The 23,925-nt window shown below is 45.6% G+C and overlaps 1 protein-coding gene across 5 annotated transcripts in view; it reads left to right on the forward strand.

The window, feature by feature from the left end:
- Positions 1-23,925, forward strand: part of KLF12 (KLF transcription factor 12) — a 272,157-nt gene that overhangs the window by 38,728 nt on the left and 209,504 nt on the right. The window contains exon 2 of one of the 5 annotated variants that reach the window (XM_077343987.1): positions 10,957-11,048. The exons of the other annotated variants lie outside the window; for them this stretch is intronic. The gene's annotated coding sequence lies outside the window, so the exon portion shown is untranslated. The remainder of the gene's footprint in view (positions 1-10,956; positions 11,049-23,925) is intronic. 5 annotated transcript variants of the gene reach the window in all.

Raw genomic sequence — 23,925 nt, forward strand, 5'->3', positions numbered from 1 at the left:
GGGGTGAGCTCTGGGGGAGCACCCAGGCTCTTCCCTCCCCCGGCAGCTCCACCAAGGCCATGGTTGGGCTGCTCGTGTCAGGGGCTGCCTTACCTGACTGCTGCCTTTTGGTGTGGCAGGAAAGCAGAAGGGGAGGCAGTCAAAGATGGGGCATACCCTGTCTGATTGGTGCTTTGGGGCAAGTGATTCCCCAACAGCCCAGTCAGGTAGGCAATGAGTTCCATCTCCTCCTAACTCCTCCCACCACCCCAGTCAGGCTTTATTTATTTTACAGATTATAACATATGGGGAAAAAACTGTATCAGAGAGTGAAATAGGATACTGCTTTTAGGGCTTCTTGTATTTATAGAAACTTCTCCATTTTATTCAGCTGTATAAGCATTATGTTGGCAATATGCAGGGATTTGCAACTGAAGAAGAGTTGGATTTTCACTACCTGAAGGAATCTCAGAGTGGCTTATAATTGCCTTCCCCTCCTCTCCTGACAGCAGACACCCTGTGAGTTCGGTGGGGCTGAGACAGCTCTGTGAGAACAGCTCTAACAGGCCTGTGACGAGCCCAAGGTTACCCAGCTGGCTGCACATGGAGTACGGAATCAAACCCAGCTCTCCAGACTAGAGGCTGCTGCTCTGAACCACTACACCAAGGTCTCCTAGGAGCTGCCCATTTGGTCTCCAGGTTTTCCTCCTGGGAAATGTTCTGTTGAGGAGAACGAGGCAGTGGGTTCCCTGCTCCCCTGGGCAACTTCATCTCCTTATTAGGGGCTTCAGCCATCCAATCAGATGCTTGCTACTCTTCTCACTCAAAAATGGAGGCTCCCTAAGTGTTATCTCCAGGGCTGTTTGTCTGGTCTTCCTAGAACCAAGGGCAAGCTTCATAATACAGAGCAGCTGAAGTGCAGAAGAGGAGAACTCTCCTGAAGACTCTCTGTTCACCCTGGGGAAGAGACCTCTTTGCCTGTTTTGGGCGTCTCCCCTTAAAACAGGGGTAGTCAAACTGCGGCCCTCCAGATGTCCGTGGACTACAATTCCCATGAGCCCCTGCCAGCAAATGCTTTGGCATTCGCTGGCAGGGGCTCATGGGAATTATAGCCCATCGACATCTGGAGGGCCGCAGTTTGACTACCCCTGACTTAAAACTTGCTGCTGTCTAGGGGCCAGTAGAACACGTTCTGAAGCTCTTTTGACGGATGTGAAGCTGATGCTGGCTTCAGTCTTACACTTCTTTTGAGAATGCTTGTGAGACCTAAGCAATATATTTCTGGCACCGTAACGATGCACTGAAAAGAAAGCGCGGAACGGGCTGGGGATCCGGGCAAAGCAACGTTCTTGCGGCCGTTCGGAATGCAAAACAAATCGTGGCCAATGCAAAAGAGCTTCGTGCTCAGATGAAGTCGCCTGATCTGCAAGGTGACCTTCTGGATCACAGTTCATTAGTTTACGGAAGGAACATGTTCTGCCTCCGTTTTGCAGTGGAGATCTTCAGATATTCTGCACAAGGGTCAGGGGGAGAATATGGCCCCCAGAGATGCATCTGCTCCGGAGGAAGTTGGCTGCACTCGAGCGTGAACCTCTCCTCACCCCCCAGTATGCAAAGAGGGATATTCTATGTGGATAGTAATAAATGAGTCATTGGGGTCAGAGATTTTGACTTGTATTGCTGAGGAGCAATAAATAACTATCAGCGTCTGCTGGATGTCTACGGAAGTCACTTAGCCTGCGAGAGGCACGGGAGGAATTCTGAGCTGCGTGGAATGCCTCGAAGCAACTTTTTCAAAGCTCAGTGACTCCGGTTTGCCACTTCTTCTGCTGTGTTTTGTTAGAAACGTGTCTCCAGTGACGCCTGCTTCCATTGCTTTTAAAAATGATCACCAAGGCCCAGTCTGTTGGTCCCCTTGGTGGTGTGATTGCTCCTTCAGTGTGGTGTGAGAGCCATTGTGGTAGAGTGGTGAAACAGCGGTGGATTTTAACCTGGAGAACCAGGCTTGCTTCTCCACTCTTCCACATGCAGCCAGCTGGGTTACCATGGCCTGGTCATCGTTCTCTTCGGGCTCTCCTCACAGAGCAGTTCTCTCAGATCTCTCTCAGCCTCACCTACCTCACATGGTATCGGTTGTGGGGAGAGGGAGGGGAAACGGTTTGTAGGCTGCTTTGGGTAGTGTCTTTGGGTAGTGAAAAGCAGGGTATATAGGGGGAAAAAATCTTCATAAACTACTTTCCTGTGGGTCGTTGTCATGGTGTCAAGGGTGGGGTGCACAAGAACAGCCAGTGGCACACCAGAGCATTTTGTTTGGCGCCCAGGGCCAGACCTGTCCAAACTAAGTCACTAACAGAAGTGCTATAGCCAGGAGCGCAGGGGGAGGAGACAGACATGGCTTCTGCCCACCTTTGCCCCTCTCCAAGACACACTCCAGGGCAAATCCTGGAGATGTCGATTGTGCTGTTGAAGTTCATATAGGCCCAAGCGCAAGCCCTCTCCCTTGCTCATTGGCCTTTGCTGATACACCAGTGTCTTCACAGGCAGATTTTGCCCCCATTACAGTGATGGGAAATGCTGTCAGATTGCAGCCAATTTACAACAGCCCCTTATGGCAGCCTTTCTCAACCTTTTTACCATTGAGAAATCCCTGAAACATTCCTCAGGCTTCAACAAACCCCAGAAGTATTGCGATTGTGCAGAATATGGTTGGGAAGCACAGCTGTGTACACGCCCACCCAGGGCCCCTCCCTTTCCCACCTCCTCCAAGCCCATTATTGGCTACATTGGGAGGGGTGATTGGGTTGGCATGACCATACATATGGTCATATCACCTGATAAATGTTTAACAAAATTTAAAAATATATTAATATTTAGCTCCCATTCATTCAGAAAACCCTTCCAGGGCTGTCAAGAAACCCCTGGGTTTCAGAAAACCCTAGTTGAGAAATCCTGCCACAAGGTTTTCAATTCATGAGATGTTCTAAGACAGTTTGCTGCAGCCCCCATCTTCTTTATTTATTTAGATTTTTATACTGGATCAAGGATAAGGGTAGGCCTGCATAGAGCGAGTTGTAGAAGTCCAGTCTAGAGGTGACCGTCACATGGATGACTGTGGCTAGGTGCTATGCCAGCCGTGCTACCTTTGTGACCTGGGCTTTCCATTGTAAGGGAAGCATCCAGGATCACCCCAGGTTCCTGGCGGAGTGAGTCGCTAGGAGCTCCACACCTCCAGGGTGGGCAGATGCGCTTCCTCCCATGCGCTTCCTCCTACCCAACCACAGGACCTCCATCTTTGCAGGGTTGAGCCTCAGGTGACTCTGCTTTGATGATCTGCTGTCTAAATACTAACCAGGGCTGACACTGCTTAGCTTCTGAGATCTGACCAAATTGGCCAGGCCCGGGCCTTCCAGATGCGGGTTTTGGGGGGCACCTTGGCCACAAACAATTGCCTATCCCAGGTTTAGAAGGATGGGCCCTGCGGTGACACCCTAAGAATGTTTCCCGAAATGTTGTCATTGATGTAGCCATAAAGAGTGTTCTTTTAAGCAGGCTGACCTCAATTGATTGGTTCTTCTGTGCATTATTGAAGTCGCATGGAGCCAGAACCACAAGTTTTTTTGGCAGCTGCTGCAGTGCCACAGTGTGATGGTCTGACCAGGTATGGGAATCATAATCATAATCCTTCCCCTGAATTTGTTTAAATTGGGGAATCCACTTTTTTTTAACCTGATTTGTCTGCTAGGCTGGGCTAGCCCTCCTCCCAGCAGCAAGTGGTGGGGCCAGATGTGATGGGCTGAGCAGACGACCAGCTTGGCTGCACAAGAGCATTCTTGACACTGCAGTTGTGTGGTTCCCAAGAAGGTTTGTGGAGCTCTGCTGTACAATCCAAGGCAGCGCTGTCAGAGCTGGAGTACATCAGTGTACCACGAGAGCCCCTCAAATGTACCACGGCATGGGAGATTCCAAGATGGCAGCTGCACGGAGCCAGCAGTCACCGCCACATAGTTGCAGCTTCTTCCTCTATGGCTGGGGTACCTTGGCCTGGGGGATCTCATATTGGGTGTTGGGGTTCTCTTGAGTGAGGGGAGGCATATTTTAATTTTAATTTTTTATTTGCACATGGGGCATTTCAGGCAAAGCATGGTGAGGTGAGGAGATGGTGGCTGGTTTTAATTTTTATTTGTATAGATGGGCATGGCCAGCTGACATTTCTTCTGTGGTACCTTGAAGCCTGAAAAAAATATTTCAGGTGTACCTCCATGGTCCAAAGGTTGAAACAGGCTGCTGTAAAGGAAGGGGTGGTTTCCGTATTCATAGTTTCTGAGGCCAGTTTGTGAATGTGGGTTCTTCTTGAGTCGTACGACACCCCTTGGTGCACATGTACAGATGCACATCTGAAGTACACGTGCACCTGAGGCTCTGCAGTAACAGCCACCTTGAAAGTGATGTACTTCATGCGAGTTCAGGTATGAACACACCAAGAGCTGCCTTCTGCTGAACCTGGCTATTTGTCAAGGGCAGTATAGTCAATTGAGACCGCAGTGGGTCTGCTGGGTCTTCATAGTGGTCTTTCTCATCATCTGCCTCCTGACCCTTTATCTGGAGAGGCCAGAGGTCGATCCTGGGTTGATCTGGACATGAAGCAGAGGCTCTTCCCCTGAGCCACAGTGCCTTTCCAGAGTTCAACAACTGGTTCTGCTAATGTGTATGTGTTCGCCTAGTTGAAGTGTATGCAGTGATTGGCAAAGGTTTCTGCTGACATTAAAAAAATAAGAAATACAATTCTGGCTCCGGTTTCCAAATTCTGACTTTGTCAAAGGCACACACAATTCTGGCCACAGGTCAAACACGTGGGATTATGTCCAAGTCGAGACAAAAAAAAACTTTAAAGCTCTTTATGCGTGGGAAGTGCAATCCTGTGCATGCAGACCTGAGGTTCTTTTACATTCAGAAGGGCCAGAGGTCCAAAAATCCCATAGACTCAGGCTATTAAAAATGTTTTTAAAGAGTTTTGCCTTAAAAGAAAAAAACTTTTAAAAAAAGAAGTTTTCTGTTTGTTCTGCCCCTCTCCAAAACCTGTAGCAGTAGTTGAGATTAAAGTGATCCTAGGCAGAAGTCTGCAAGGTAACCTTGGATATAGTGGTATTTCTGTAGCTGTTCTCTGGTGCATAATTTTGTAAATCCTTTAGTACCATGACTGTCCAGGTCATTCCTGGGTCAGCTTGAAGACCGTATCTCTCCGTCCTGTAGCTTTGGCCATTCCCAGAGGATCTGTCACATGGATTTTGGAAAGACATCTGAGAGAACCTAAAAAAAAGAATTGGCATCCAGCCTAGGGGTGTTGTTCTGTGGCCACAGATAGCTTGCTTGCGTTCCATGAACTAGCTTTGAGCAGAACTGCAGCTTTCAATTCTGCAAGATTGGCTGTCCCCCCCACCCCACCCCCTTTTCTTTGCATATGCATTTTGGTTTTCTTGTTTAGTGATGCTGCTGGCAGGTGTTTAGAGGAGCAAACCTAGCAATAGAGCCTGCAGCAGTTAGCAAAACGGGGTGATGTGGGAAGACCGAGTGTGAAATCATGTAGTGATTTGTTTTTTCTCAAGCAGGCTAAATAGAAAGGTTGTTCTCTTAGTCTGTCCTGCCATGCAAAAAGCAGTGTTTAAAAACAACACTAGATTGGACTCCTCCTTTTTTTTCTTATTGATGGCTGCTGAAATAAAAAGAGGTGTATTTTTAGTAGATGAAATCAGGGGGCAAATTATGTGCACTGTGTGTGTGTGTGTGTGTGTGTGTGTGTTTGTGCATGTGTTTTGTCACAAGCTTATGAGGAACCACAAAAGCCAATTAGTCTTGAAGATTTGAAGTTACTTCTTCAGTCATGTTAATTTATTTAAGAAAGTGATGCAGAGTTTCCCTTTAATTCACTGACACACCAGGAGGCAGAACAATGTTCTCTCGGGATGTGGAACTAACGGCTACAGGAAATGGAGACTGGCACCCAAATTGGCAGCCGAATGTTGAGTTCTCATAGAATCACAGAGTTGGAAGGGACCTCCTGGGTCATCTAGTTCAATGCATCTAGCACAATGAAGGACACTCCCAAACCTATTGCTCACCCACTGTAACCTGTCACCCCCTTGAACCTTCCCAGAATCAGAATCTCCTCCTTCCTTTGGCTTCTTCAGTGTTTAGTACAATTGGCCTCATGTGTGCCATAGTGATGAGAGGGGTTTAGGATCGGAGAGAGATCTGGGTAGAGTTTCCAACATAACAATGGAAATTTGTTGGGTGACCTTGGGCCATTTAGACTCACCAATCTCAGAGTTGTTGTGAGGTTAAAACAGGAATGTGTGTGTGTGTGTGGAGGAAAGGCCACATGTATGGCCCTGAGGTTTCCACTCCACCTCCCTAATCTAGTGCCCATTGTATTCCTGAATGCAATGAGTTTGACCCCTAGTATATAATACATAACCAACATAAAAGCATGATATAAGCTATCATCTCTAAATTTAGTGACAACAGATTTATAAATAACTGAATACCAAATTGCTACAAAGTAGGCTTTATATTTTTCCTGCATGGGTGCTGCATGGAAGTTCAAAGATGAAAGGTAAAATGGGCACAGACCTGTTTGTCCACTGATTTTAGGTGATGTATTGAAGGGGGGGGGGTCTCAGCTTTGCAAAACAGTTTGTTCTCCTTTTGCTCACCAGTGTCTCAAGTAACCCGTGGTGATTTGTGGTGATTGCTTTTTATTTATTAACCTCATCCATACACTTGCCTTTCGGCATAATGGGGGCATAAATCAGTTTACATTGTTCTCCTCTCCTTCGTTTTGGTAGAGGAGATTTCTGCTTTCGGTGAGGGCCAGGCTATGCTGTTGTTTTTCAGGGACAGCCAAGGCCGTGAAAATTAGGAGACGGGCTCCAAAAGGGGCAAAAGGTTGCCATTGTGACCCTTTCCTTTTGTACCAATTGCTCAGTGCCCTCCCTTCCACACTCCCAGTGGCTTTTCCACCTCCTTGGGGGTTGGGGGAGATATGTATGCAGAGGTGAAGCTGGCTGTCATATGTAATTGAGGTCCAAGTTATATTTTAAGGTGATCACACGCAAAGGCCACCTCTAGGCCTCTCCTGCTTGTTTAAAGTGAATTTCAACAGGTGTAATTCTTCGGCCCTGTATGGCGTCAAACAAAACATCCTCCCTCTACCCAGCTGTCAAAGAAAGAAGAGCCTTTTGTGCACTTTTTGAATTTAGTTTGCCTGATGTTCATGTATAAGTAAAACATTTTCCATAAATGCCCTCCCCTGTGAACGCTGTATTAAAAGCTGGCATAATTTTTTTTAATGGAGGCTTCCCCATTTGGAATGCTTCGCACTAATTTCTCTGTGCAGCATTAAACATTGCTCATTTGTCATGTTTCTGTAAACTTCACATTTTAATGGGCCTTCAGTGGCTTCAGTTACTTTTAACTGGAGGGTAATTCCTGTGCAGTTAAGAACGGCACTTCCACAGGTTGAGAAAAAGACTTGCGAGGCACTGTGTGAAATTCTTGCTGTATATTTTATTACCTTGGCTCATTAGCTTACTTGTTAAATACATTATCTGAGATGGAAGTTTTACTTCGTTGCGATCTTGCCTCCTCAGGTTTTTGACGGCGTTCTGTAGGGAACACAAACTGAGGCGAGGGAGATTCGTGTACAGGATAGTTCCGACTCCTGATCATTATTAAAATATGCTCTTCTTACATAGATTTCTGAGGAAAGCAGATTGTTATTTATGTTGGTGTTTTAATGCACAGGAGATATTCATCCTTGGGTATGCACTTCCTTCCAGATGAGGTGTGTGTTTTCAAAAAGGAGACGATATTGATCGATTGATTTTATGGTGTCTATAAGCCACCTGTCTAATAGAGTCTCAAGGCAGCTAATAAGTTAAGCTATAAAAGTCTGAATAAAATGTCATAGATTCTGGTTTGTGGCTAGATGAATTCTTTACATAATTATGTAAGTTTATATGTTATTTATATACTGGCTTATGGGACGGTTTGGTGGGAAATAAGTTAATACATAAACTAAAATAGGTAGAATAAGTAATAAAATACCTAGAACAGTCTGGAAGCATAGGTTATAAAGAACTGCATGCCATCTCCTGTTGTTGGGCTTCTGGAAAAGAAGGGCATTTTGTTACAATAGTCGAAAAGGTCAGAAGAGAAGCGGGGTGGTGGGTGTGGGGGTGGTGGATTCTGTCATCTGAAAAGACCAATTTAACTAAGGCTGGTTTCCATGACAAGGCACCATGGAGAGATCTCAGAATTTGGTCAAGGTGATACAGGCAGAGGCGGTCCTTCAGGTAATCCAGATCCGATCCATTTAGGGCTTCAAAGATTAAAACTAGCACCCCGAATTAAACCCAGAAATAAATAGTGGGTTGGAGAAATATGCCACTGCTTGTCTTTTGGCTCCTTTTTAGCTATTTAAGGGGTTTAAGGGGGTTTTATACTGTATTTTATTGGTTTTATGTTGTGAACCACCCTGAGACGATTTGCCGTGAGGGGCAGTATAGAAATGTAAAAAAAATAAATGAATGAATAAATAAATTGGAAACCAGTGCAGCAGAAATAAATTTGAATCCAGTGTGGCCTTATAGTTGCGCTTTGTACCAACAACAGTTCCCTATAAATGGAGGCCCAGGTCATGAGGGTAGCTCACCTGGCATTTTTCCATCTTCTCCAGGCAAGGCTACTAGCACTCTATCTGTCCTCAGATCACTTGGCCACAGTGATGCATGCAACGTTCACCTCCCGGATTGACTTCTGAAATTCACTCTTACGTTGGCCTTCTCTTGGCCTTGACCTGGATATTGCAGCTGGTGTAAAATGCAGCTGCTAGGGCCCACATTCAGCCAGTGCTGAGGCAGCTGCATCAGTTGCCAGTAGCAGACTGGATCAGGTTCAAGGTTTTGGTATTGACCTTTAATATCATCCATGGTCTGGGCCCCACATATCTGCGGGACCGCCTACCCTCCATTTGATCCTGGTCCTGACCTGGTGGAATGAGCTCCTGGGTGAGCTGAGGGCCATGTTGGAGCTCTCACAGTTTCGCATAACCTATAAGACAGAGCTCTTCTGCCAGGTCTCTGGCCGAGGCCAGGGTACTTAGACCTAGATTGGCTAGAACAGGAGCCACTCCCAGATTACCAACTGTTACCATCTATTTCCTGAGGCAGTAGGTTGGGAAACTGCGGAGTTGGGGAGGGTGGTTTTTTTCATCGCTGGGATAGAGTATTTTACTGGGGTTTTATTGTGTGGTTTTAAATGTGCAACCTGTCATGAGCCAGCTTGGCTGGGAGTGATGGGCTATAAATCAAATCAACAACAACAACAACAACAACAACAAGAAAAGAAAGATAGCATCAGTGTAGGGTTCATTTTGCTCTAGATTTTTGGATGATCTCAACAAGATGTTTCATGTCAATGCAGAAGAAGATAGGGGACAAGACTGCGTTCTCTGCCAGTAGCCATTTCACAAGGATCACTTTCTGGAACCTGCCTTCAAGTAAGGAGCAAAATGAATGCAACACTAAAGCTCTCAAAGCCATCTTGAGTAGATGGCCTGAAAGAATGCCATAGCTGATTGCACTGAAGTCCGTAGCGGAATCTAGGAGCCCAGGGACACGTTCCTGTTTACTTTTTATCAGCATAGATAATTTATCATGGCAACTAAGGTGTTTTTATAATGAAACCAAGGTTGAATCCAGATTGAAAAGGATCTAAGCAATCAATGTCATCCTTGAATACCTAGGATTAGGGATGGGCATGGAGTGGTCCACAAGCCAGAATTCGTCATGCATTTGGCCTAGTTCATGCCCCCTGAACACCACCTCCCCTAAACGTTTCCTGGAGTTTTGTCCAGTTCAGTTTGGAGATTCAGGCCATTTTAAGGTGGGAAGCAATCAACCGTAGGCTGGTCTGGGGGCCGTCACTGCCCTATAGCTGATTGCTGTCTCCTCATATGCCTAAGTGGTTCTGGAACCCTATCAAGCTTTGCTTGAGCCCCAGAATCGCTAGGACCACAGACATAGGGACTGTACACAAGGGATTCCCAGCCAGGGGTCTGCAGAAGCTCCAGGGGGGGTCGTTGGCCCTTCCCCTACTGCCTTAATGGACTTGGCCATAAGTTAGGGAATTGGATGCCTCTACCCAGAGGGCTGGGTGGATAGGCTGTGGATGTAAGAATCAAAAGGGGTGGGGAGTCAGTTGTGCCATAATATGGGGTGTCTGGACTGTCTTCTCAGCTCCTCCCCTTCTTTCCGGCCTACATGAGGCAGAGCTACTATAATGGCAGTAAAGCTGTGGAGAGGGAGCAAAAGGAAGGCAGAGGGTGAGAGTGATGATGTCTCTTATGGTAATGCGTCATTTCTGGGGGTGTGGCCAGCTAGCATCACTACCAGAGGTTGAAAAAGGCTGCTCTACCCTAATTGTGTGAAGCCTGCAAAACCAAATAAATGTAGTGGCAATGTAATGAAATCTGGCAGACCCTAAGGAAAGGGTGAGTACATGTTTCTCACTTCCAGAGGGAGGTGTTAAAGATGTAGAGTGAAAAGGCGGAGGACTTCTTAATTCAGGATGGACCATCTCCATCCACTGGCATTTACAACTGTTAAATTGTTTAACACTAGACCAGTTTGGTGCAGTGGTTAGGAGTGCGGACTTCTAATCTGGTGAGCCGGGTTCGATTTTGCGCTCCCCCACATGCAACAAACTTGGTGACCTTGGGCTTACCACAGCACTGAGAAAACTGTTCTGACCGAGCAGGAATATCAGGGCTCTCTCAGCCTCACCCACCTCACAGGGTGTCTGTTGTGGGGAGAGGAATGGGAAGGCGACTGTAAGCCGCTTTGAGCCTCCTTCGGATAGAAAGAAGCGGCATATAAGAACCAACTCTTCTTCTTCTTTTTCTTCTTCTTCTATAAATAGTATAAGCATCATAACGCACAGAAAGGAAAGGGGGAAACTTCGGCAGTGTTCATCTGTTTTGAAAATCACTGATCTGCATTGCGATTTACCTGGTAAGGAGAGCAGGTTTTGGAAGGACTAATGTAGCCTAATCAGATGAGCAATGTACAATATCCAGGCATTTGGATGCCTTTTGTCCCTTCTGTCAAATGGCAGCAATTCCATATACATTATTTAGCAGGGCTGTTTCCCGGACAATAGCAAGAAAAGGTAGGGCATTACAAAATGGAAGGGAAATGTACATTGTTAATAGAGAGGTGAACTGACTGTAGAGACGCTGGTTTGGATTTGTAAAAAGAAACACCGGGGGGGGGCACAGCTTAATGAAAGTGGTGGCATGCTGGTCCATTGAAATTGATTTCGTCAGAAGTTGTCCAGAGAGGATTGTGTTATGTGTCAATTTTCGATGTTGAAATACTCTCTCTCTCTCTCTCTCTCTCTCTCTCTCTCTGTGTGTGTGTGTGTGTGTACTCACAATGTATATATCCTCTCCATAAATGCATATCTGAGCTCAATATTGTATTACCATGATGAAAAAAGAGAAGTGTTTATATTCATTAAGCATTCGCAGTGAGGGCTACCAGGCTTCTTACAGAGAATGTTTTGACAATATTTGAAGCTTGTAGCTCATGCTGTACTTACTGTTTGATGGTTTATTTCATTCCAACAGACTGGGCTTCCATCTGTCTACCTGATGGTGTGAGTGTCTCCCTATAGCATCAGTTGTGCTTAAAGGAAAAGCATGAATATTTGCTTAGCAACATGCTGCTATAACCGTGAATTGAACAGTGCCAGTTAGGGAACCCGAGTTAATGCTATGGGACAGGGGTAGTCAAACTGCGGCCCTCCAGATGTCCATGGACGACAATTCCCAGGAGCGAATGCTGGCAGGGGCTCAAGGGAATTGTAGTCCATGGACATCTGGAGGGCCGCAGTTTGACTACCCCTGCTATAGGAGGAAGGGGAGAATGTGACCAGGCCAAGTTCACTTAGATACCTTACAGAGGAGCAAGAATTGCAATACTGGAGTTCCCCCATTGAAACCAGGGAGTTCCCATATTGATGCCTGATGTTCTAGTGCAGGGGTGGCCAAACTGACTCTCCAGATGTCCATGCTGGCTAGGGCTCATGGGGATTGTTGTCCATGAATATCTGGAGAGCCAAAGGTTGAACACCCTGTTCTGGTGCCTCTCTTTCATAAGCTCTCGTGGAGAGTCAAATGAAGTGCATGCATTTGCAGTTAAGAGATGTGCATAGTACTGCAAATATCAATTTTCCAGCCATCTTAAGTTGTTGGGGGTTTTTTTTGTAAAGGATCTTAGACATTCATTCATTCATTCATTCATTCATTCATTCATTCATTCATTCATTCATTCATTCATTCATTCATTCATTCATTCATTCATTCATTCATTTCCTGCCCCTCCTGGCCAGACTAGCTGGTGGCAGGTTGCAAGTTAAACCTATGTGGTTTCCAATAAAGCACAATAAAACCAATAAACCCTTACAAAGTACAGAAAAGATACAAAACGGCAGCAGTATAAACCAATCCATGATTCCCTTCTCCCCAATTAATCCCCACTCAACGAACCCCATACCTAATTCATGCCACAGGTGGATGTTAAAGATGTAATGGTGTCTAAAATAACAGAGACATCCAAAAAATGTGTACAGATGAAAAGGTGTCCTTCAGGAAGTGCTTTTAGCCATGTGCCTTAAGCCATGCAGACAGGGATTCCATTCTTGTATGACTTGTAAGGTAAAGTGCATTTGGAGATGGATTTTCTTTGTTGTCTGCATTCCCAGAAAAACTGATGTTGCCCTTTAATGATTTTCCACTTCGTCATGGCACGCTACTTGTGTTTACATGTTTTAGGCTGCCATTTTATCTACTGTAGCTGTCTTATACGCCACAGTTTTAAGCGGTTTTCCGGTTTTCGCAGGATTTCAGATCACAGTCATGGATTCCAACTTGGCTGAGACTGACCCCTGAATATCTAACAAAGGGAGCTTTGACTCTCCAAAACTCATAGCCCAACAAATGTTGTTGAGAGCCGGCTTAAGTGTGGCGGCTTCTAATCTGATAAACCAGGTTTGATTTCCTGCTTCTCCACATGCAGTCAGCTGGGTGACCTTGAGCCAGTCACAGTCCTGATAGCGCTGTTCGGACCAAGCAGTCCTGTCAGAGCTCTCTCCGCTTCACCTACCTTGTAGGGTGTCGGTTGTGGGGAGAGGAAGGGATGGCAATTGTAAGCCCCTTTGAGACTCCTTTGAGCAGTGAAAAGCAGGGTATAAAAACCAAATTTTCTTCTTCATCCCTGAGGTGCTGTGGGATTTGAATATAAGTGTTACTACTGAATATATGTAAAAAGGCTTATTCCTTAAATGGTTAATGTGTTTGTGCTTGACTGTTGAACAAATTTGGGAAAGTGACTGGTCAATGCTAAGAATAAATAAATAGAAAGAACACTAACATGGCTTCCCAAGAGGAATATGGAATTAAGAACTAGTAGCTATTTGGGTTTTTTTGTGCATGTTTTTTTTTTAATTCGTACTTTTAATCTGCTTCGCTTCGTGTCCATTGAAGACAAACCGGCCCAGATCCATCAAGAAACTGAAACAAGAAAATAGACCCTTTAAACCTGAAGCGTTAAACAACTTTATAATTATCTACTGTCTAGGATCGGATTAGGTGGGAAATGCATAAAACTGGGATTTTAGATATGAAGCTATGGATACTTTCACCCCTTAGATCGTGTGTTTATAATATAATCTTAATTAAATTCTCCGTAATGCCGTAGTTTCCCTTTAGTTTCTAATGAAAACAGAAATAGATGAAACCTGAGCTGCTGTACCTCTGCTATACCTCATTATCATCTCTGGTGCTGCAGTTTTCAAAGCCCATTGGGGGGAAAAATGATATATCCTTAGTACAATTGTTGTTCATTTAATTAACACGGGTTCCAGAACTTAATATCTGGCCTTTTAGCTTTCCTACCTGCGAGCTAAAATAATGGGCCATGCTGGTGTTTTCGTAATTTGCAAGGTGAAGGGACTTTTAGCTGTTTGTTTTCTGTAATTGCACGGCCTTTCATAGTGAAGCCATTTGCTCCTAAATAGTCTCTGGGACTTAAATGGGACTTTAATTATAATGGTAATGGTCATTCCCTGTCAAGTTTGCTAGATGCAAAGCACCATCGTTGACGGGAGGGGGGAAAGGGGGAGTTATCTTTGACCGTGGCTTTGATACCAAAGCTTGATGTGACAAAGGTAAAGAAACAGAGTTTCTGCTGTGCCACCTGAGGCTGGGACTCAGAAGTCAGGAACCTGGAGCCAGCAGGACTAGACCATAGATTGGGGGTCCCCAGTGCAGTGTCTGCGGGTGTCAAAAGCATGATGGATGCGTTGCCATTTCTCTCAATCTGCTTGATAGTCTGTGTTATTGCATGCCCTTGCGATGGAGCCTGGTTAGTATCACTTGTTAGATAGGCTCTTGGGACCCCTATAGTGTTTTGCCTTTCAAGTGCTAGCCTGTTCTGTCCTGTGTTAACCCTTAGGTGCAAAAAGCTGTGCTCCTTGCTTTGTTGCCCTGGGAATTATTTCTGGGTCCTCGAGCCAGGATGACTCATTCATCAACACATATCTTGCGCGCCCCAACCGTTTGGTACTGGGTGGGGCTGAGCACTCTGCGTTGATAAGGGAGATGCTTGCCTGGAATCCCCAGTCGTAGCAAAGACCCCGTTGATGAGCTAATCATCTTTCAATAAACTAGTTTCTTTTCCTAAATGAAGTCTAGTTATTGGAAGTGGAGAGTCTCACAGCAGGTGTCATGGGTGCTTGCCAACACCATTCCTGGCATCTGCCTAGTGGTTTTTTTAGAAGGTGGATGGCATCGGGTGGGGCTGTTGCCTTGCTAGACTTCTGATTGGCCTTTGGAGATCTGACAGACTGTCCAGATTTTTTTTGCAATGTTTTTTTGCAATTTCTTTGCAGCTGCCACCACAACACCAAGGTATTTGTTTTGTGGCTGGAGGTGACCTGTGGTAACCATTATGTGGCCGGTTCTACCTCTTGCAGCAGCCATTTTGTGACAGCACCCAATGTGTCAGAATCCCAAAGGTGCCTGTAGGCTTAAAAGGGTCAGGGACCTCTGACTTAGATGTTACTTCATCAAGGGCTGTAGTTGAATTGAGGTCTTAAATAAGCCTATAAAGAGCCGTAGATACAATTTCTGGCCCTCTAGAAGCAAGCTGCTAGTTCTTAAAGGTTTTATACTTGGCTATAGGGGCAGTTCCTTCAATTGTGAGGTTTTGGAGCAGATAAGTGATTGCAGGGCATAATGCACCCACTCCCTTTCTCTATCAGTTGCTAAGAAGAAGAGCTGGTTCTTATATGTCGCTTTTCCCTAACCGAAGGAGGCTCAAAGCAGCTTACAGTCGCCTTCCCATTCCTCTCCCCACAACAGACACCCTGTGGGGTGGGTGAGGCTGAGAGAGCCCTGATACCACTGCCTGGTCAGAATCGAACCTGTTATGCCAGATTAGAAGTCCACACTCCTAACCACTACACCAAACTCGCTAACCTGCACCAGGTAACCAAAGAGGTTGAGAAAAAGAAAAGAAAAATCTCACATGTAGAAATATCAAGGACAATTCCAAAAATGTGTTCTGTCTCCTCCCCTGAGCTGTCTTACACTAGTGGCTGAACAGAAAGCCCATGAACTACGATTCCCATGGGGCTCTGCCAGCAATATGTGTTGGTCAGGTGACATTGCTGCTGACCACAGCCTGCCATTGATCTCCTAGTACAATGAATGAAGCACCCTCCCACTTGAGGAAAGCTCTCTTAAATGCATAATCTTTGCTTCGCTCTACCATGGTATGCAAACCCACCCCCACACTTGTTTTTAAAAGGGGCAGTTTTAAAAGAGGCGATTTAACGTCAGTGATCTGACTTCGATGAAAAACTGTGATAGCATAACTGCCTCAGGTCATGAAAATGATTGTGGTACAGCCCATCAAACTCTTTTTCATCTGTCACAGAAATTTGAGCATCATCTTGTCACGGAAATACCGTACTCTTCCCAGCTGCAATTGAAATGGATTGAAAGCTTGGATATTAGAATTTAGGGGGCATCGCCCAATAACCGTTGTACCTTCTCCGCTGCATATGATATGCTTCCCTTGTGTAACTCTTCCATACAATAATTACATAATTAATCCTGTTGACAGAGATCAGTTCCCCTGGAGACAATGGGCGTCTTATAAGGTAGACTCTATGACAGGCTTTCTCAGCCAGGATTTCATGAAACCCTGGAGTTTCTTGATGGCCCTGGAAGGGTTTCCTGTAAGGGTGGGAGTTAATTAATTTTGTATATATTTTTAAAGATTTGTTAAATGTTTATTGGGTGATATGACCATATGTGGTCATGTCGACCCATTTCGTCACTCCCAAAATGGCAAATGACAAGCTGGAGGCGGTGGGAAGGGGGGGGGACCCCAGTTGGGCATCTCCACAGCTATTCCTCCCCAACATATTCTGCATGATCACAAGACTTCTGGGATTTCTCAAAGCCTGAAGAACGTTTCAGGGAGTTCTCAATTGTGTAAAAGCTGAGAAAGGCTGTTCTTATACCTTGGTGAGGTCCATGGCAACGTAGGAAACTTGTAACACGAAGGTGACCGTTCAAGAAGCCAGCTACTCTAAACTGTAATGTAGATAGATTTGTTTATTTTCCCCATACGTTTCCTTGAGAATTCCTCCCTAAAGCTGCTTTCATAGTTATCCTCAGACAACAACCTTTATGAGGTATATTATGGGCTGAATGTGTGATGGATGCAAGGTCACCCAGCCAGCAAGGAAAGAGTAACGATTTGAACCAGGGTCTTAGAATCATAGAATCATAGAGTTGGAAGGGACCTCCTGGGTCATCTAGTCCCTTCCAACTCTATGATTCTATCTAGTCCAACCCCCTGCACTATGCAGGACACTCACATCCCTATAGTTCTTCCACTGTAACCTGCCACCCTTAAGCCTTTACAGAATCAGCCTTTCCGTCAGATGGCTATCCTGCCTCTGCTTAAAAATTTCCAAAGATGGAGAACCCACCACAGCCCCAGGAAGCCTGTTCCACTGAGAAACCACTCTGTCAGGAACTTCTTCTGGATGTTGAGATGGAATTTCTTTTGAATTAATTTCATCCCATTGGTTCTGGTCTGTCCCTCCAGGGCAAAAGAGAAACACTCTGCTCCATCCTCGATATGGCAGCCTTTTAAATACTTGAAGATGGTTATCAAATCCCCTCTCAGTTGTCTCCTCTCCATGCTAAACAGACCAAGCTAACCCCAGCCTTTCTTCATACGTCTTGGTCTCCAAACCTCTCACCATCTTTGTTGCCTTCCTCTGGACACACTCCAGTCCTTATAGGGTTCTAACCACTACCATCCCAATCTAGGTTAGCATTCTAACCACTATCATCCTATAGGGATATATCAGTTGTCAAATGTGACTCTCATCATAGGATTCCCATTCCCTATCCAATGCTACAGGGGCAGCCTTTCTCAACTTTTTTACTGTTGAGAAACCCCTGAAACATTCCTCAGGTTTTGAGAAACCCTGGAAGTGTTGCAATATGGTTGGGAATTATAGCCCACCAAGGGTCTCCCCTTCTCACCCCCTCCAAGGCCATCATTAGCCATTTGGGGGTGAGTAGGTAGGTTGACATGACTGTAAATGGTTATATCACCCAATAAATATTTAACAAACTTTAAAAATATATTAAAAATTAACTCCCACTCATTCAGGACAGCCTGCTGTAGGGAAACGAGTAATGGGAAATTTGTTTTCACTGCATGTTCAGGATCCATTGCTACCTTTGTACTTGGTTGCTACCTATGCACTTTCTTTAGCCTTGTTTATTTTTGTATTCACATATGCTGGTACAGAATAAAGTTTGGTAAACCCACTGACCCCTACAACTCTTTCATTCTAAAATTAAGATTTATTCTAAAATCAACACCTTAATTTTCTAAAAATAAATGTGTTGTTTAGAATTTCCATTGGATTCTGTTTCAGATATTGATCCCTGCTCAGGCTATCTGACTAGTTGGGTTTCTTTTCTCCCACAAAACATAATGCATTATTGTATGAATACGGTATGATGAACCGATAAATAAATGATTATCACAAAAGGAATAGTGGATTATGATTAATTTAGGATGCATGGGTTTTTGTTGGACATAAACCCTTAAGGTTTCCAAGTGTAGCTATGATGGTCTTCAGGAGAATAGTTAGATTCAAGTCCAGTAGCACTTTAGATACCCAGATTTTTTGGGTATAAACTCCTGATAGTTAGTAGACCAAGAGAGCTTTGACTCTTTAAAGCTCATACCTTCCAAATCTTCTTGGTATCTCTTCTCTGTATCGTTCCAATTTTAGTATATGTGCTGCCGAAGAGAGCACCAAATGTTCTTGGTTTCTGAGGTGGCACTGTAGTTGACACCAACCTGAGTAAGTGGCCATATCTAATTTTATTATGCTCCTGAAAAGTTCATGGTTTTCCACAATACCACGTGTTCCATAGCAGTGTCAAAAAAGAAAGAATGGCTATTATTTCCTTTCTGGGGAGAAGAATACATTTTTGTGTCTCTTACAAGTCATGGAATTGTGAGGACTGAAAACACAATTCCTGTTTCCCCTCTTGTCACTTCTGTGGGTCATCTATATCAGTGGCTGTGGACCAGTGGGGGGGAGGGCGATCCGGCGGCCGCGCATGCCGCGGGGCGGGGAGAGGGAGCAGCGGCCCGGGGCCGGGGCCGGGCCGCAGCCCCGTGGTTGGGGACCACTGATCTATATATTAGAGCTACGAAGCTGCATATGATTTGCCAAACACATATTGCAGATTCCCAGATAAATCCTTTTTTTCTTGGCCTGATAGATCAGTAAGTAGCTGACAGTGGATACCAGGTGGCCTATGTTTGGTTATGGCAGAGGTAGTCAAACTGCGGCCTTCCAGATGTCCATGGACTACAATTCCCAGGAGCCCCCTGCCAGCATTCGCTGGCAGGGGGCTCCTGGGAATTGTAGTCCATGGACATCTGGAGGGCCGCAGTTTCACTACCCCTGGGTTATGGGTTTCACAAGTTTTTTTGTTGGAAAAAAAGGAGCCCTTGGTCATTTGTGTGGAAACAAACTCCCTAAAGTGTTATAACTTCAGACATGGGATAGGTGGAGGGATGGAGTGTATTTTGGTGGGTGGGTGTTTGTCATAACTGTTATAAGACACTCCTGTTTACTTGGGCAGCTGTGACAGATGTCGGAGTGGGACAGTGGTCAGCTTGACAGCCCTGAGTTCCCCATAGACCACATCTTGTCTGGTGGGACCTCACAATGTCCTTGACGCGTGTCAGAGAGCTTCTTGCCTGTGACTGATGTGAGGCCCACCTGTCAGCCGCACGTATAGCTGTTGTAGGAATGAATCTTCAAAGCGAAGGCACCGGCATGTGAGATTCGGCCAGCCCTTAAGCTGGCACTTCCTTGAAGGACATCAGGCTCCGTCATCTGTGAAGCACTCTCACGTCTGATGTAATTTGTGCCTCTGCATATTACATGTAAATAACACCAGGTCCGATGCTGCTTTATGAATGACAGAGGTTATCTATGCCATCTTCCTTTCATTGGCTGCTAGAAGCTACCTATGTTTGTGGCCACACACAATAAATTCAACTACCTACCTTTGTGCAGGTACTGTTCCTAATGAGAGGGTTGATTTGGCAATGTGTTCAATGTATTGTTTTGTAGCAATTGTTTTTTAGTCTGAAAAATCCTGAGGCGATTCTAGACATGGGGTAGATCGGCCATTGTACGTGCTATGAAAGTTCCCATTGGGCTACTGCTTTAGTCGAAAGAACGCAGGACCTGATTGGCTCTGACCTAGACAGTGGTGGCCTCCACTGGGCAGGTCAGAACCAAGTGACCCCTGTTTTGTTGTTAGGACCACTGGAAGTAAACTCAGTGGGGACCTCTGGGCATTTGCAAGTGGGGGAAAGGTCTCAGCCTAGCTGCAGTTCTCCCTTTCATCAGGAAGTGACTAATTGACTGTAAGCATCCGGGCTTGTTTGATCTAATTGCCATCCCTTTTCTATTCCTGGGTAGCAGAGGACACTGAGCTAGGGCAGGGTGAATTATATTACTTGGGTATACATTTCCCTTCTCTGTTTTCTTGGGTCTCTTAAAATAACTCTTCCCTTTCCTGTCTCCACTCACTCCTTTCTTTTCTATTATCTCATGGCTTCCGCTCCCTTCCTTTCATATCTGAGATATTATCCATGTTTCCAAAGTTGTTCTAGAGGGATAGTCAAACTGCGGCTCTCCAGATGTCCATGGACTACAATTCCCATGAGCCCCTGCCGGCAAACGCCGGCAGGGGCTCATGGTAATTGTAGTCCATGGACATCTGGAGGGCCGCAGTTTGACTACCCCTGTCACCTCCACCCAGACTTGGGAATATGGGCGAAAACGATTCGTTTTCGATTCCCATGCAATGATTATGATTCCGCCATCTTAACATGCAAGGCATTTGTGAGTGAAGGAACTAGTCCAGGAGCAGATGGTAATTCCAAATGAGCTCTGGAAATCGAGGGAGGTAACGATGCTTTTGGTGCTCCCGTGGCTAAATGCCTTCACAATTATTCACAGTTCAGTGCTGAATGGGACTTATTTAATTGTTGGGTTGGTCATTAATATTGGGTCCGGGTCCAGGTTAGGATTCCTGATAATTTACTGGAAGCAGCTAAAATGTTGGCTTATGTCAGTCCAACATTGTAAGAGCTTGGAAGCTAAGCCAGTCTGAGTAGAAAATACCTGGATGGACCAGTGATCTGGTTCAATATCAGGGCAGTTTTAGGTGTCCATGTGGCTTTCTGATCACTCTGAAGCCAGGCTCAGACTAGTGGTCAACACTGGCAAACTCTAATCTTGAGAACAGGGCTTGATCCCCATTTCTCCACATGCAGCCAACTGGGTGACCTTGGACCAGTCACAGTTCTCTTAAAATTGTTCTCACAGAGCAGTTCTCTCAGGACTCTCCCAGCCCTACCAGCATCACAGGGTGACTGTTGTGGGGAGAGGAAGGGCAGTCGATTATAAGCCGCTTTGATACACCCGAGGCCCGCTGAGTGACCTTGGACCAGTCCCAAGGGAAGGGAAGGCGATTGTAAGCCACGTTGAGACTCCTTCGCATAGTGAAAAGCATGGCATGAAAACCCAGCTCTTCTTCCTCCCCCAGGCTCCATCAATAAAGAGCAGGCATGATGCTTCCTTCTGCTGTGATGGCACATTTAATGCCTGGAAGTGGTAGAAGAAAGACTGTGTGAGTTTGTCTGGAGACAGAGGAGAAGAGTGCTGCATCTGGCTTGGATATGCTAAAGCTGTAAAAACCGTTAGCATGAATTCTGTGAGAAGCCCTGGCAGTTTCGTGAGGGTGAATTCTCCGTCAGAGTTCCCAGCTGTGGTGCTTCCCTTCTTGAACCAGGGTGTGGGACAGGAGAGTTTCCCAAACGGAAATTTCCCCTCCCCCCAATTTTTTTTCCAATGCTGTATTTTTCCGTGGAACATTTTCTGCCCTGAGCATTTAGACATAGTCTATCTGTAAAGGTCGGGTGTGTTGTCCTGCAAATCAGACAGACTAAATGTGTGGAATTCAAGGCATTGGCCAATCCCAGGGCCTGCCCAGCGTTGCCCATGGTATATTTGCCTGGAATTTTAACAGTTACAAATTGAACAGTTGCTAGTTTGGTGTCGTGGTTAGGAGTGCGGACTTCTAATCTGGCATGCTGGGTTCGATTCTGTGCTCCCCCACATGCAACCAGCTGGGTGACCTTGGGTCGCCACGGCACTGATAAAACCGCTCTGAACAAGCAGTGATATCAGGGCTCTCTTAGCCTCACCCACCTCACAGGGTGTCTATTGTGGGGAGAGGAAAGGGAAGGCGACTGTAAGCCACTTTGAGACTCCTTCGGGTAGAGAAAAGCGGCATATAAGAACCAACTCTTCTTCTTCTTCTTCTTCTTCTTCTTCTTCTTCTTCTTCTTCTTCTTCTTCTTCTTCTTCTTCTTCTTCTTCTTCTTCTTCTTCTTCTTCTCCTCCTCCTCCTCCTCCTCCTCCTCCTCCTCCTCCTCCTCCTCCAGGCAGTAGGGGTTGTGAAAGATGTCCACTTGAGACCACGGAGAGCTGCTGCCAGTCTAGATAGGCAGAACTGACCTTGATGGACCAGTGGAATGAATTTAGGTGCTGTGCTGAAAGATAATGAGGGAAGGCTGTGAGCGAAGATCTCTTCTTGGATTGTGTTCCATTGTATTGTTGTCTTGGGCAGTTGTTCAAACAACGTCTGTCCCTTTGCTTCTGGCAGTGTTGGCCAGGTGACTGATGCTTGCAATATCTCCTATGAAATGTTACCCGAATGAGTTGTTGAGGAGAGGGACATGGTGGCCTTTTAAGCTTTTTACTAGTGGTTGCCACTAATTCAGTTCCTGGCCCCAATGATCTTGTAACAACCTCCTTTGCACCTGTAGATGGACCATATCCGGAAACTCAATCTGATTAGGATTACCAACCGTGTTTCCACTTGTCAGAAAGCAGATTTAGCTGAGGACGTGACATTTGCATAACGGAACTTCCCTTTCCCGCTTTCTGGAGGAAGGGGAGTGAAACATTGGTTTCATGTGTCTTTGTTGTTACTATGCTATTTCTAAATTCAGCTGTCTACAGCAGGGGTAGTCAACCTGTGGTCCTTCAGATGTCCATGGACTACAATTCCCATGAGCCCCTGCCAACACTGGCAGGGGCGCATGGGAATTGTAGTCCATGGACATCTGGAGGACCACAGGTTGACTACCCCTGGTCTATAGATGCAGAGAGAGGGAGAGAGAAAGTCAGGCTTTCACAACCAGGGTTTCTGGACTGCCCTGGTAAGGTTTCCAAAAGGGGTGGGAGTTAAATCTTTTACATATTTTTAAAATTTGTCAAAAATTTATCAGGTGATATGCCCATATATGATCATGTTGACCTGCTCTCTCCTCCTAAAACGGCCAGTGATGGACCGGGATGGGGAGGGGCCCCAAGTGTACATGTGCCCAGCTCTGCTTCCCAACCATATTCTGCACAATCGTGCCACTTCTGGGGTTTCGTGAAGCCTGAAGAAAGTTTTAGGGGTTTCTCAATAGTAAAAAAGCTGAGAAAGGCTGCTGTAAGTCTCCCTCTCAGCTGTGTATTGCAAAATGGTGTACAAAGGTTACTGGCCTAGGGATCCCCTCAAGAAGTGGTGAACTCAATACTTTTTAATGATGCTTCTTTTTAGATATACGTAGAATAAACAATCACACAACATGCTCATGCCACAACAGCAAAGCCTGTCTGCTGAGCTTTTGGTCTTGACAAGAATTTAAGAGCTAACTTACTGGGCAAGGGCAACACTCCTTGCTGCCCCTCATTCTTTCAGATGTCATTCAGTGAATTTTAAGAATGACAATTTTTAAGCTTTGGTGCAACCTGCCTTTTGAAGGGAACAGGTGGCCACTCATGGACAGGTCGGTGACTCCCCCTGACGGAGAGTGTTCTTGGGTGGAAAGGAGGTTGAAAGATTTGTTTGACCAATCTACATGGTGCCACTGGAAGAGAATTGCTATGGTTTATTCTCCCCCACCCCAATTCTTTTTAAACTAGTTGCTATCTCCCGGTTAAGAAATACCTGGAAAGTGAGGGTGGAGCCTGAGGAAGGTGGGAAGGGAAGAGACTTAAATGGGGTATAAAAGGTAAAGGTAAAGGTATTCCCTGTGCAAGCACCGAGTCATGTCTGACCCTTGGGGTGACGCCCTCTAGTGTTTTCATGGCAGACTCAATACGGGGTGGTTTGCCAGTGCCTTCCCCAGTCGT

This window comes from Paroedura picta, chromosome 6, assembly GCF_049243985.1.
Source record: "Paroedura picta isolate Pp20150507F chromosome 6, Ppicta_v3.0, whole genome shotgun sequence".
Taxonomy (NCBI): Eukaryota; Metazoa; Chordata; class Lepidosauria; order Squamata; family Gekkonidae; genus Paroedura; species Paroedura picta.